A 13,512-nucleotide genomic window follows, 5' to 3' on the forward strand; every position below is an offset into this window, starting at 1 on the left:
AAGCATGAATATGTCATATAAAATCTACTGGAAATCATCCAGTGCAGTCAGGCTCAAAGAATTCAGATGTGTTTGGTGTTCAGTTGCACTTTCCTTTCTACCTTTCCTGTTATAGCCTCAGGGCCTTGGGAATATCTCCTTACAATATGCCCCTGTCTCCATCTCTGATGCAGTCTATAAGCGGGAAGCACCAGTCAGGACTTCTGTCTCCATTTCATGCTGTGGCATGTTTGCAGAGCTTATAGTTCTAATCCCAGAATGTCCACCAAAAATATTGAAATATGGAAGGTTTAAAACTTGGTTTGGACATAAAGTGAACAGGCTAACTTTAACCTTGTATTTGCAAGATCAAAGCTTCCTCAAGTCATTTGGATTTTATTTTGACTTTTTTAATAATACCAAATACCACCAACCTTTTAGGCCTCTAAAAGAATTGTGGCTTAGACTAAAAGGAAAGGTTTGTGATGTTGCCTTTAGGAGAAGGAAACTTATATTTCATTACAGATGTTGTGGTTGCGTCTCAAATTCCCAAATCAAGGTCTGTTTTGTTAGAAGTGGTCAGTCCTAGTCATACAATAAAATAGTCCATTTGATCACTACCTGAATTATTATTGCATACATATAATCAGTGGGATTCTGTCCTTTTATATTCATCAGAATTCTGCCATTAATATTTTAAATGGAAGATGGATGATTTCCAGTAGATTTTATATGACATATTCATGCTTCCATGTGTTGGGACACTTGAATTAGATGATTGTATTCATTTAATCTTAGATACCTTTTTAAAGCAAACATACTATATACAATATACTATATACTGCATACTGTAATACTATATACATTTTGCTATATACTATATAATACCTACTGTAATACTATATGCTATTTGCTATATACTATATACTAGGTATATTGGAATATAATTCATTTTTAAGAAAATCCTGAAATATCTCATTTCTTGTGTTAAAATAAATCATTTCACTTTTTGAGACATACTATCAATTCATAACTCTAGCTCAGAATATCCCAAATTATGGAGAACCTCTTTACAATTAATGAGCACATCAGATATATCATGATAGGTAATGAACTAACTCAGATCTTGTGACTCAGAACATGATCTGAACAATGAAGAAGATAGCTGGAGAGATGGCACAGCAATTAAGAGCTGCTTTCTCAGAGGGCTACAGTTTGATTTCCAGCACTCGCATTAGGTAGCTCATAGCCAACTATCTATAATGTTCATTCCAAGAAATTCAATCTTTTTGTCTGGCTTCTGGGGACACCATTATACATGTACAAACACCACACAAGCACACACACACACACACACACACACACACACACACACACACACACACTAATTATTTTAATAAAAGGAAAGGAAATGAGAATTATGCATCCTCAGCTTCATGTTCACAATGTGAGGTTCCTGCAACCAGGAGCCAGCTCACCTACCCTCCAGGTTGGTGACATACGTGGGGCAGCTTATGTTGGATGTTTATAAGTTTATAAGTTATAAGTTCCCTTGTTTTTTCTCACTGGATTGACATTCTCCAACCAGCTTCTGCACAGTGTGGTGTTACAGAAGTATCAAGGCAAAACCTGAAAGTCCTGTGAAGCATAGTCACCAGAATACTCACAAGGGTTGGTTCTGTGAATTCTTCTTGTTCAAATCACTGGATAGGCTGCCAGAGAAGAACCATACCATAGAAAGTCACAGTGGATACACACCACTGGAATCCAACCTTATGCCCGACTATTGCTACCAGATATGCTAAGATGTCTAGAAAGTCTCTTTCAAATTAAGCCTTTCCCTAAAATACCCACCATTATATGCTAAAAACAACCAAGGGAGTATGCAGAATATTATAGTGATGCAAATTCCTTGTCTTTCCTTCCCATTAAGTGTGGCTTCCCACTAAGTGAAGAACATAATAAGAGAAGAGGGGATCTTGATTTTATAACAGCAGATGCTCTCGTTTCGGTCATAAGCATGATACTGACTCTTAAAAATGTTACTCACTGTAATACTGTCAGAGAATCTGTACCACAATGGATGAGTCCTACAGACAGACCAGCACACCAGGGCCCTGAAAGTCCATAAGGGAGACTACCCAGCCACAGCAAATCTCCAAGTTCCTTGCTTTTGCGAGCAATTGCACCATATTTGCAGTGTTTCCATCTCAGCATGCTAAATATAGTTATGACTATAACCTCATGCAGAAAGACATTATCAATATAAATCATGGTGATCACAGAAAATTATTTTTAGAATTTCAATTTATATGTTCATCTTTTTACAAGGGAGCTATATTCTGTGATCAATAAAAAGACCTCTGAGCATAGAAATATACTACAGTAGAATCAACTGCTCTGTAGGGAGCAAAAGAGAAATCCAGAAGAGTATAAAGCCTGCAACTGTGAAAGAGCACCCTGTGCCCTGTATTTAAATGAATGGTTATCTTAATCAAATCCCTATGGAACTTAGCTCCCTAAGGATACGTAGTGAAAGCAGCTTAAGCCAGAAAGGGCATTCTTTGAAAATTATTAGAAGGAAATATTTTATATGTCTACTTATTGTATGATACAGGGCATATAGCTGTTCAAAAATTTTAGGTGGGAGAGCGAAATCAGGGGGAGGGAGAAAGACTGATGGGAAGAAAAATTGAGGACACATCAATATACGTAGAACCCAATGTTCAGGACAAATCTAATGTCTCTGTTGTCCAATCAAGACAAATTACACCCTGGGTCTAGCTTATTGTTAACTTTGTAAGACATAAACCTTTGACCTTAATAACCACCAGTTGTCTTGTAGGAGAGTCCCACTGACAACAATGTGCTGTGTGTTGGACTGTCTCTCCACCGTACCAGGGATCTCAAATCAGGAGAGTAGCATCCTGTTAAAAACTAGGTTTGGGCTGGAGACTTTCTCAGCTTCCCTTTAGATGGGGGCACATGCATACCAATGATTAACATTCTTCAGTCACAAGTAACCGGTGAATCACTCACCCACATACAACCCCCACCCCCCAAAAAATACTGGTGCATCTTAAATTCCCTTTGGTCTGTATTCCACATAAAAGTGACTGTGTTCTCACTCACACAGCATGTTTGCATATAATCTCAGGGCTGCCTGGACAGGGCACACAGGCTTCCATTGATCACATTGAAGAATTTAACTTTAAAGGAAAAAGAATCCCATTGCCACCTGCTTTGAAAGCCAGATCACACTGTGCATATCTAGATACCCAGAACTCAGCAAATATTTGTTGATGATGCTAACTGATATCGGCCTCCCTTGACGTTGCTTTTTTTAAATGCTGATTTTCAAACAACCTAAATTCAGTTACCAAAAAAAAAAATCATTTTAGAAGGGTTGAATTCACACAACCCACTTTCAACATAGTTCTGAAAGCATTTTGTAATAGACCAGCCTGACTGAGCAACACCTAACAGGCTGAAACCTGCTCTGCTCTGAACACGCCAGGAACAGATTCTAGCTTTAGTGCTTCCAATATTCCTGTCTCAACTCTAGATCAGCCTTTCCATGAAGCACTCTTTTTAGGCATTTTCTTATTTCACGTGATTCCACATTGAAATAATTTAGCATCCACACTCAAACATAAGATGACATGAGACAGAAGATGACTTGCCTGGGACTCGCATGGATTGACTCATTTCCCCGTCTCTTCTCCAAGGCACCGCCCTGTAGCTCAGCCTATTAAAATGCTCAATTTAATTTTGACCAAGGAAAGTGCTAATTAGAGACATTCCATTCATGAATAAAATCAAAACTTTATACTATTTATAGATTTGTTAATGTTCATGTTTCATTTTCCAATACTCTGAACAGACAGTTGACTCTAAAAGTTTTATCTATTTCAATGTGAATAGACTGAGCGTCTTTAGGAATACACTTAATAGAGAAATAGGTTGTGTTATAAATATATACAAAATGAATATTTTTCTATCTTTTCTGGATTTGTTTTCACAAGTAAACACCCAGAATATGCTTCATCAATTTAAAATGTGCTTTTAAAAGACTATACAGATATTGTAATCAACATACTACTAGTACTACTACACCTAAGAGAAACTCCCCCCCTCACATTTCTTCGTGAGAGAAACATCCATTACTCCATCCATCTTTATTTCTGCTACGTGCAAGACTTGAATGCAAGCCTATTTGCTGACTCAGTCACTATTCCATTCTGTTTATTTTAGCGGCCAATCTAAGGAAAACATAGCTCAACTGGATTAACTTCTGTGAAAATGCAGAATCAAAACTTGATCATGAGAGCTGGCTTATGCTGAGCGATGAACCTGTGCTAGGCACTCTTCTTTAGTTTTGGCATCTGCTTTCTACCCTTCTCTCCAACCCCATGAGGTAGGAGATGCTCATCTGTGTCTCGCAGATGGAAGAGTGAAGTCTCAGAGAATCAGTTCCCTCAGCCACACAGCAAAGGATGGAAGCTGGTCCACACACATGTTGAGTGACTCTAGAGCAGTCACTATTCAGATTTCTAGACAGTAATTAAAATTGAAAAAAAAAAACACTTAGACACGGCTACACAGTCATACTTACTGTGGTTAGTGGCAATCAAATTGGTGTGGCAAATATCAACCATATCTTACAGTCTCAGGTACCCCTGTTGTGTGAGGCTGTGTCTTAACAAGTAGTAGAGAAATAAATTTTTGGATTTCTATAATTATATATAACTTGGTCTTGGAGCATAGTTCAATAGTCAAGTGTTTTTCTGGCTTGTGTGGGTCCCTGAGCTGATTCCCAGAACCAAAAAATAAAAACTGAAAACATAATGAAATCTGTGCCTGATGGTACAAGCCTATATAGTCCTGGCACACAGGAAACAGAGGGAGGAAGACCAACACAAGTTCAAGGTCGTACTAGTCTATATAGCAACTTCCAGGCAAGACAAGGCTCCACAGGGAGACCCGCAAAACATAACAAATTCATTTAATTAAATAACATTAATATTATGTGATACCTATAGATCTAAATTGGTTGGATATCCTCCTTGTTGACTACTGTTGATACCTGCCCTCTCAGGTAAAGGCAAAACGCTAGGGCTCTACAAATCTAACTGACACAATGCCTGTCTACACAGACACAATATACTGAGAAGTGAGACTTACAGAGACAACCCTCAAAGTTGCAAGTGTTGAGAACTCCTCACCAAGGAGAAGAAGCACCCATAAGAAGGACTGGTGAGAGGGCCCAGGGAACACAAGTGTTAGATGTCTGATGTCACAAACACAACAAAGAACAGGAAATGGACCTACATGTTTAAGAGTAGTATCTAAAAATAGGAGTTCACAGAACAACTAAAAGAGTTACTTCTTATTATGTATTCTCCAAATCCTACATAGATTGATTTAAATCTCAGAAATCTGCAGCCGAGTCTACAGGCGATTTTGCTGAAATACAAAACCGAGACAGAGGAACCAAGAGATGATGCCACTCTCATGCAGCGGGCAATGGTATGCCGGCACAGGTCCATGTGAAGCAAATGAGCAGAATATTCAAATGAGGTGTGGTTTCACATGTTGCACACACTGCCAGGGGGGATGACTGCCTGTGCAACTTGTCTGTCTCTGCACCTTCGGAGTTGCACATGGATAGACAAGCTCACTAGCCTGTGCATTGCTTTTGAATACTGACATTGCACATGTGGCTCTGACCTATGAACCAGTCAAGCCTGCTTCTGTTCCAACTAGACGGTGCCCAAATGAATGCTAATACTTGCCCTCTTAGAAGAGAGAGTACACCTCTTTAGTAATGAGGAAATCCCTGCATGTCTTGTGCTGGAAGCACTTTAGAAAGAGGCATCCCGTTGGTTACTAGGTATCTTAACAGAGTATCTAGGCCTACACAAAGGAAATAGGAAACAATTTTTTGAGTGCCAACTGGGAGAGGGCAGTCCTCTACCCTGACCTCACTGCTCTGCCCCTTCTGTGGATAATCCACAGCTGCAGCCCATGAGATGCTTCTACTCTGATAAGTGTCTGAAAAGCCCCTTCTGGACACATCTGTTGGGCATGATCTAGGTCACACACTGAAGGTTGAAGGCCTGACCTGCTGGGCCACTGCTCTGAGTCCTCAGGGATTTACATCCAATGCCTTTTGTCGCTACGACTGTTTTATAAATGCCAAGAGAGCCAAGTTTAACATGTGGAGTTTTGTAATAATCTGAGGTGCTTATATCACTGAGTGAAAGTTCAAAGCGATCATTCCAGGTCCTGCTGAATCTGGAGGTAAATGTGCAAGAAGCAACAGTGCCAGTAAAGTTTGCACAACGGAAGTGAAATCATGGCATAAGTTGGCAGTGGATACAAACTTTAATGTATGAAAGTTGATTTTTTTTTCAATCATAGAAAAGATACGGGAATTCTCCCTCCCTTAATATTTTGTTCTAAATCTTTTCTTTGATTGCTTGAAAATGTTGCCAAGCCTCCTTACAAAGCATAAATAGAGAAATAGCATAAATAACCAATGGTGCCTGTAATCTAGGTACACAGGAGTTTAAGACAGGAGGATTACCTTAACTGTCTGTCCAGTCTAGGCTAAATAGAGGTCTTTAGGTCAGCCTATATCTATGAAAACAAAATTTTTGATATGTAATTCTCCAATTAAAATATCAACTGGCAACAATAAGTAAGACTTCTACTCTGAATGACTAATGTTTTTAAATTTTTTCCATTTTATGTGATTATATTTCAGACATAACTTCTTCCTTTTTGTGTGACTATATTTTAGACATAAATGTAGCAATCATGTTCAAAAGTAGAATCAGGTATCTACACACCCCTGCTAAGGAATGTATAGAGAGCATATATATCTGAGTGTATGTTAAATTGCTAAATAATTTATGATGTTCATTTGAACTTCAATATTTGTGTTAGAACACAATGAAGACCATTGACTTAACCAATCTGACCTAAAGAGTTAGCTCATTTATAACTTTAAGTCACATTCAAAAGAAATCAGAAAATATTTTAAGTTCATATTTACTCCCAAAACTTAAAGCTTATGAATTCAGTCTCACTTGAATCTCTAAATATCTTAATTTGCTTTGTAGAGAAAGTGTATTTTCTTTCATTCATATAATTCAAAACAGCTAAACAGATTCTATTTCAACCATTTAAATGATTCACATGTGAGAACGAATATGGAAAATCTAAGCCCCAAACAAAGCTGCAGTCCTAAATTATCATGATAATTTAAAACGTGTGTAATGTAATTATAGTGTAGGGTCTGCTACAATGAGCTCCGTGATGCTCTCCATTCGATGTGTGAGGACTCTGATATTAGCTATGGCTCTCTCTGAGCATTTTTTTACACATTTCCAAATCATGATACCTATGCCAGAATCAGTCTACTGTATCAAGGATTTTTTTGGATGGAAATATGCATTTTTTAAAAATTGTCAAAACATGATAGAGCAAACGTTTGGTTTCTACATAGAATCTACCAGAGTATGAATATCAACTACATATAAGATTTTAAATATGTAAAGATAGTCATACTCTAAGAGAATGTTAAAGATGTATGAGTTAATAATGAATAATTTAATTATCAAAGCATTGTGAAAGCCTCTAATTGTATACAATAATAATCATGGTGTCCTTTCACCTGCGTGCTTACTTGGTCCTTTATGTAGACAGTTTTCTTTTGCACAGAATCATGTCACGCCACAGTGCACTCCCTCTTCCGGTAATGGCAACGCTGTTGATTGTTAAATGATACTGACTTGTAGGAATGACAGTTATATGCCAATACTAGAATGTTTGGTTGAAACTATTAAATACTGGGCTCAATTTACTGTAGGTAGTTCTAGGACAAAATACAGGAAATATCAATATTGACTGTTTACTAAATAGTATAGCTTAGATTTTAAAAGTTCTTAATATCAGGTCAAGGCAGGGAGGCAGTAGGGTCATTGTTTTCCATACTAATGAGCAATGTGCTCTGAATCCACCAAATAAACAAGTTATGATATTCAATAGTATATATCTATCTATGTAGTCTTCTTCCATATACCCATTTATTTATCTGTGAATCTACCTAGTCATCAACTATCCATTAATAAACAGCTGTTACAAATCAATAATTGCAAGTTACCAACAGTACCAAGGAAATATGGTTACAGGCTATTTTCTAGTTGAGAGACATGTAGAAGAATAAGCTAATCTTTTAAAGTACAAAAATAAAATTTTCTTTTATTACACAGTGTTAAATATTGATGTATAGATAGGTAGATGATAGATGACACATTTATAGATAGGTAGGTCGATAGTCAAATGGAAGGATAGATATAAAATGATAGATAGATAGATAGATAGATAGATAGATAGATAGATAGATAGAAGAAAGAAAGAAAGAAAGAAAGAAAGAAAGAAAGAAAGAAAGAAAGATAATATATAGATACATAGATAAGAGAGATGATAGATGGATGGATAGTAGATAGATAGATAGATAGATAGATAGATAGATAGATAGATAGACAGATAGAAGATAGAAAGAAAGAAAGAAAGAAAGAAAGAAAGAAAGAAAGAAAGAAAGAAAATATATAGATACATAGATAAGAGAGATGATAGATGGATGGATAGTAGATAGATAGATAGATAGATAGATAGATAGATAAAAAGAAAGAAAGAAAGAAAGAAAGAAAGAAAGAAAGAAAGAAAGAAAGGAAATATATAGATGCATAGATAAGAGAGATGATGAATGGATAGATAGATAGATAGATAGATAGATAGATAGATAGATAGACAGATGAAGGATAGATGATGGGTTGACAGATTATAGGTAGATAAAAGATGATGGATAGATAGACAGGATGGATAGGTGGTAGGTAAACAGATGATAGATAGATAGATAGATAGATAGATAGATAGATAGATAGATAGATAGATAGCACTGTATTGTGATACTTAAACAGATGAGACTGATCCGAAATGGGAAAGCATAGAAGGATTTCCATAGGAAAATGAAATTGATTCTTGATAAAAGGTTGACTGGCCTTTGTCATAGGAAGCCCCAGAGGCCACCTCATCATTCTTCCAGTTTTTTACAGCTCTTTGAACCAGTAGCTGAGGGTACACAACTATTGACCACATTCTGAGGTCTGCAGGCAGCAGGAAGAGACATTGGCCTGGAAATACCTCAGATTCTCAAAAACAGCTGCAGGTAGGGTTCTGTGGGGGTACATGGAGTACTGCAGGGTGTGATGGAGCCCAAACCGCAAAGAGCAGGAGAAGCAGATGGCCAATCTGCTTGAAATTCCACGAGCTGAGGAGAGAGCTTCTCCTGTGCTTTGAACTCTGTGGGAAATGACAAACTAAGTTTAGACTCAGAGACACAGATAAAAAATAAGCACAAAGATAGAAGAATGGCATTTTGAAACAATATACATTTTCTAACATTTCCTCTGTCTGATTCCAAGGAATCTTCATTCTTTCAGAAGTACCAATTGAATGTACATTACTAAGTAACTGGTTAGTATAAATCAATCCCCTTGAAGTTACTAGTATCTCAGGAGAGGCTATTTCTATATAAACAAATACAGCTTTGAAATGGTCTGCCTGTGGGGGCTACCATCTACTAAATCTTCACTTACAGAGTCTTCACAGCTTCTGGGTGTGGGCCTGGCTGCCAGGTGTGGCCCTAGAGGGATGAGGGCACAGTTCCCTCCTGACCCTGCCCCCACCCCTGATTTCCTGCTTTCTTTTATCTGCAAGACCTCTCTAAAAACCCCAGTGGGAGCCTGCCAATGCTGGGCTGTCTCCTGTCCTCAGGTCCTGCCCACTTGGACTCCCTGGTGTACCCTTCCATGTGTGCTTGACCCTAATTTTGGATTCTGATTCAAGTTTAGGCAACCCCTCATTTCATGCTGCTGATTGTAGCTGGAGTTTGAGACTACCTGTCATCCTTCATTTGCCTCCAATGGAAATTCTGGTTTGGGCTGTCAGACACACCTGCCCACATGGGATTCTGGCACTAATTCTATACTTGGGAAGCTTATATGTTTTGTTTACATGCCTATTTATTTCTGTCTTATACCTCAGTTTTTATTCCTAATAACCACTGTCCCAGGCTTCTCGCACTTCACAGCCTAGACAAAAGCATGAATGCTACGTTACACATAACTTTAATGCACAGCAAGCCTAGGTGGAAATTGGTGGGCTTGGCGCTCAAGGACTGCCTGTCTGTCACTTAGACTGCCAAGAGAACTTTGTGTGGGTCTTTGAAAATGCATTTTAAATCAAAACAAGTGTCCTTAAAAAGCATATTTTCTTCTCTCTTTTTTTTGTACTTTAATAGAGTTTTTTTTAACAAACACACACACACATACACGCACTCACACACACACACACACACACACACACACACAACTAAATTTCAGTTAGTGCCATTTATTTTTCCCTTAATTTGTGTCCCTGAAATTTTGCATCATACATGTCAAAGTTAGAAATCAATACAAGTATAATCTACATTTCTCCACACAAAAAAAATTCTTCCTAAGACCCTAATACTACCTGTCCCAATAAATGCTTAAAAATCACTCTGACATACTAATAAAAGTTTTGTCAAATTATGTTAATTTATGTAAATAGAAACAAATTCAAGGAACTAATATTATGCAGTATGAATCATTTCCACTTTTCTAGACTGTCCTTAAAGAAGATTTTTTTTTCTACCAAGGAGACAGAGAAAATGATATTTTAAACTACTTTTAAATTTCTTATTGATGTATTAATCTATACTGATAAGATTCAGCCATTCATAAAATCATCTGACTTCCAGGAAATATCCAAGTACTTCAAACAAAATGATTATGGATTATATATCAACCCTTCAAAATCTTGTGTTATAATAACTATATTTTTGGATATTGGTATATTCTTTATAAAATATATTTTGTAATATATTACACAGCTGCTACATAATATATATTGTACAAAATGTGTTCTGTAGACACAACAAATTCTTATCTAAAATAAAACATACAGAGCTTACTTTACTCTTCATAGTAACCAAAAGTTTTGCAGGGATTTGATCATAATTGACAGTATAATTTTATTAATGAATTCAAATTTGCTGAATAATATCAGCTCTGTATAGGAAAGAAGTTAACCATTGTGTTTTTCAATTCCAAGTTACTCTCTTAAGGATATTCTGAAATATTCAGATCATTTGTCAGTGTTGACTCTTTATTTTCATTTATCGGGAATATCTCTGAGAACGTTCCAAAATTTCTGAGGGCAGTTTCATCCACACTACATCTTTCCAGTCACACCTAGAGCCACACACCACTTACAGTTATGATTGTTTCAGCTTCAAATAGTAGTTTAGCTCTAAAATAAATCAAAGGCAAATGGTGTATGGACAATATAACTTATAGCAAGTGTTTACAAAACCTTTCAGTCTCCTTTCCCATAATGTCATGTGCTAAGCACCCTCCCTTATCCTCCTCCCATCACCTCCTAGTCGTTGGCCTCTTTCTGCTTCCCCTTCCTCGTCCTTCCTTCCTTTCTCCCTTCCTCTCCTCTCCCCCTTTCTCCTTCCCCTCCCCTCCCCTTTCTTTCCTTCCTTCTTCCCTTCCTTCCTTTCTTAGTCTTCATTCACTTCCCTCTCACTGTCTTTGTGTCCACTGACTCATCTGTATTCAGATGTACTTCTTCATTCTGTTCTTCAAATACAGGATTCTTATTGGCCTTTGTCCAGACAGAATGGAGGCAAAGGTGATGGATCTAGAGTTGGGCAAGTAGAGATGATGGTGGAGGTGGGTATTTTACTTCTTTCTTTCTTTTTTTTTTTCTAAGCGGCAGCTTCATGTGTACATTTATTTCTTTCTTTGTGGTTGTTGTTTGTTTATTTTTATTTGATATTTTCTTTGTTTACATTTAAAATTTTATCCCCTTTCCTAGTTTCCCCTCTGAAACCCCCTATCCCCTCCCCCATCCCCCTGCTCACCAACCCCCCCTCTCACTTCCTCGCCCTGGCAGTCCCCTATACTGGGGCATAGAACCTTCACAGGACCAAGGGCCTCTCCTCCCATTGATGACCGACTAGGCCATCCTCTGCTACATATGCAGCTAGAGCCACAAGTCCCACCATGTGTTTTCTTTGGTTGGTGGTTTAGTCCCAGGGAGCTCTGGATGTACTGGTTAGTTCATATTGATGTTCCTCCTATGGGGTGCAAAACCCTTCAGCTCCCTGAGTACTTTCCCTAGCTCCTTCATTGGGGACCTTGTGCTCTGTCCAATGGATGGCTGTGAGCATCCACTTCTGTATTTGTCTGGCACTGGCAGAGCCTCTCAGGAGACAGCTATAGCAGGCTCCTGTCAGCAAGCTCTTGTTGGCATTCACAATAGTGTCTGGTTTTGTAGGTTGTTTATGGTATGTATCCTTAGGTGGGGCAGTCTCTGAATAGTCATCCATTCAGTATCTGCTTCACACTTTGTCTCTGTAGCTCCTTCCATGAGTATTTTATTCCCCCTTCTAAGAAGGATCAAAGTATCTCCACTTTGGTCTTCCTTCTTCTCGAGTTTCATGTGTTTCGTGAATTTTATCTTGGGTATTCTGAGCTTCTGGGCTAATATCCACTTATCAGTGAATGCATATCATGTGTGTTCTTTTGTGATTGGATTACCTCACTCAGGATGATATCCTCGAGGTCCATCCATTTGTCTCAGAATTTCATAAATTCATTGTTTTACTTATTTCTTATTTCTCATTATTTCCAGAGGCTTTAGTTGCTGTTGTAACTCATAGACTGAAGGAGACACTGGTTCTATTCTTGAACGTGTTGGAAATCAAAAGCACATATTAACCATTTTTTTTTCTGCAATCAGTGTCTTCAGTTTCACTGAGATGTTCTGGGAAGTAATCTTTCTGGCTCTTCAGATAGAAGCTGTGTTATATCTGCCTATTGTCTGTCTGATGAGTCTGGTGACATAGAATACGTATTTAAGTAGAATGGTTACCCTCCCATTGATCCTGATTCAGAAAGTTCCCACCTTTTTCCTGTAAACAGGGCTCACCTTGCCAAGAACATGACTGGGTCCTCCCCCAAGCCCAACTATTAAATCCATGTAGATAAACACCAGTGTTGCAAGTCTGTTTCATGACTTGCTTTTGGGAGTTATAAAATTCTTTTGTGATGATCCTGGACCCTGGAGATGTATTGGAAATCTGACCAAACATTTTCTTAAATGGTGAAAATACTGGCTGATATGGAGGTGAATCATGCATGAGTCCTGATAGCTTGACAGATAACTTTAGTTTGTCTAACAATTTTCTTTCCAGTTGGGCAAAATGAGTTTGGCCATTCAATCTTCAGTTCCTTAATTTGTAATCCCTAAGTATTTCCAGGGAAACTTAACCTACATGTTTCTGGTTCACAGCCTCTCACATTGTCAAAATGTTACTTTCCAACATCTTTTACTTGTGCTAAGGCAGATTTATAAAACTCTACACAA

The 13,512-nt window shown here is 37.8% G+C and overlaps 1 long non-coding RNA gene across 12 annotated transcripts in view; it reads left to right on the forward strand.

Annotated features, from left to right (window-relative positions):
- Positions 1-13,512, forward strand: part of Gm29260 — a 196,577-nt gene that overhangs the window by 159,670 nt on the left and 23,395 nt on the right. For 8 of the 12 annotated variants that reach the window (XR_373362.3, XR_003947784.1, XR_003947783.1 and 5 more), the window contains one exon: positions 11,733-11,813. The exons of 2 other annotated variants lie outside the window; for them this stretch is intronic. This is a non-coding gene — a long non-coding RNA (predicted gene 29260). Of the gene's footprint in view, positions 1-3,950; positions 5,509-8,795; positions 9,218-11,732; positions 11,814-13,512 lie in introns of those variants that run through there. 2 more of the 12 variants (XR_373363.4, XR_001778899.2) reach the window with 2 other exon arrangements.

The sequence above is a fragment of the Mus musculus genome, chromosome 1, assembly GCF_000001635.26.
Source record: "Mus musculus strain C57BL/6J chromosome 1, GRCm38.p6 C57BL/6J".
NCBI lineage: Eukaryota > Metazoa > Chordata > Mammalia > Rodentia > Muridae > Mus > Mus musculus.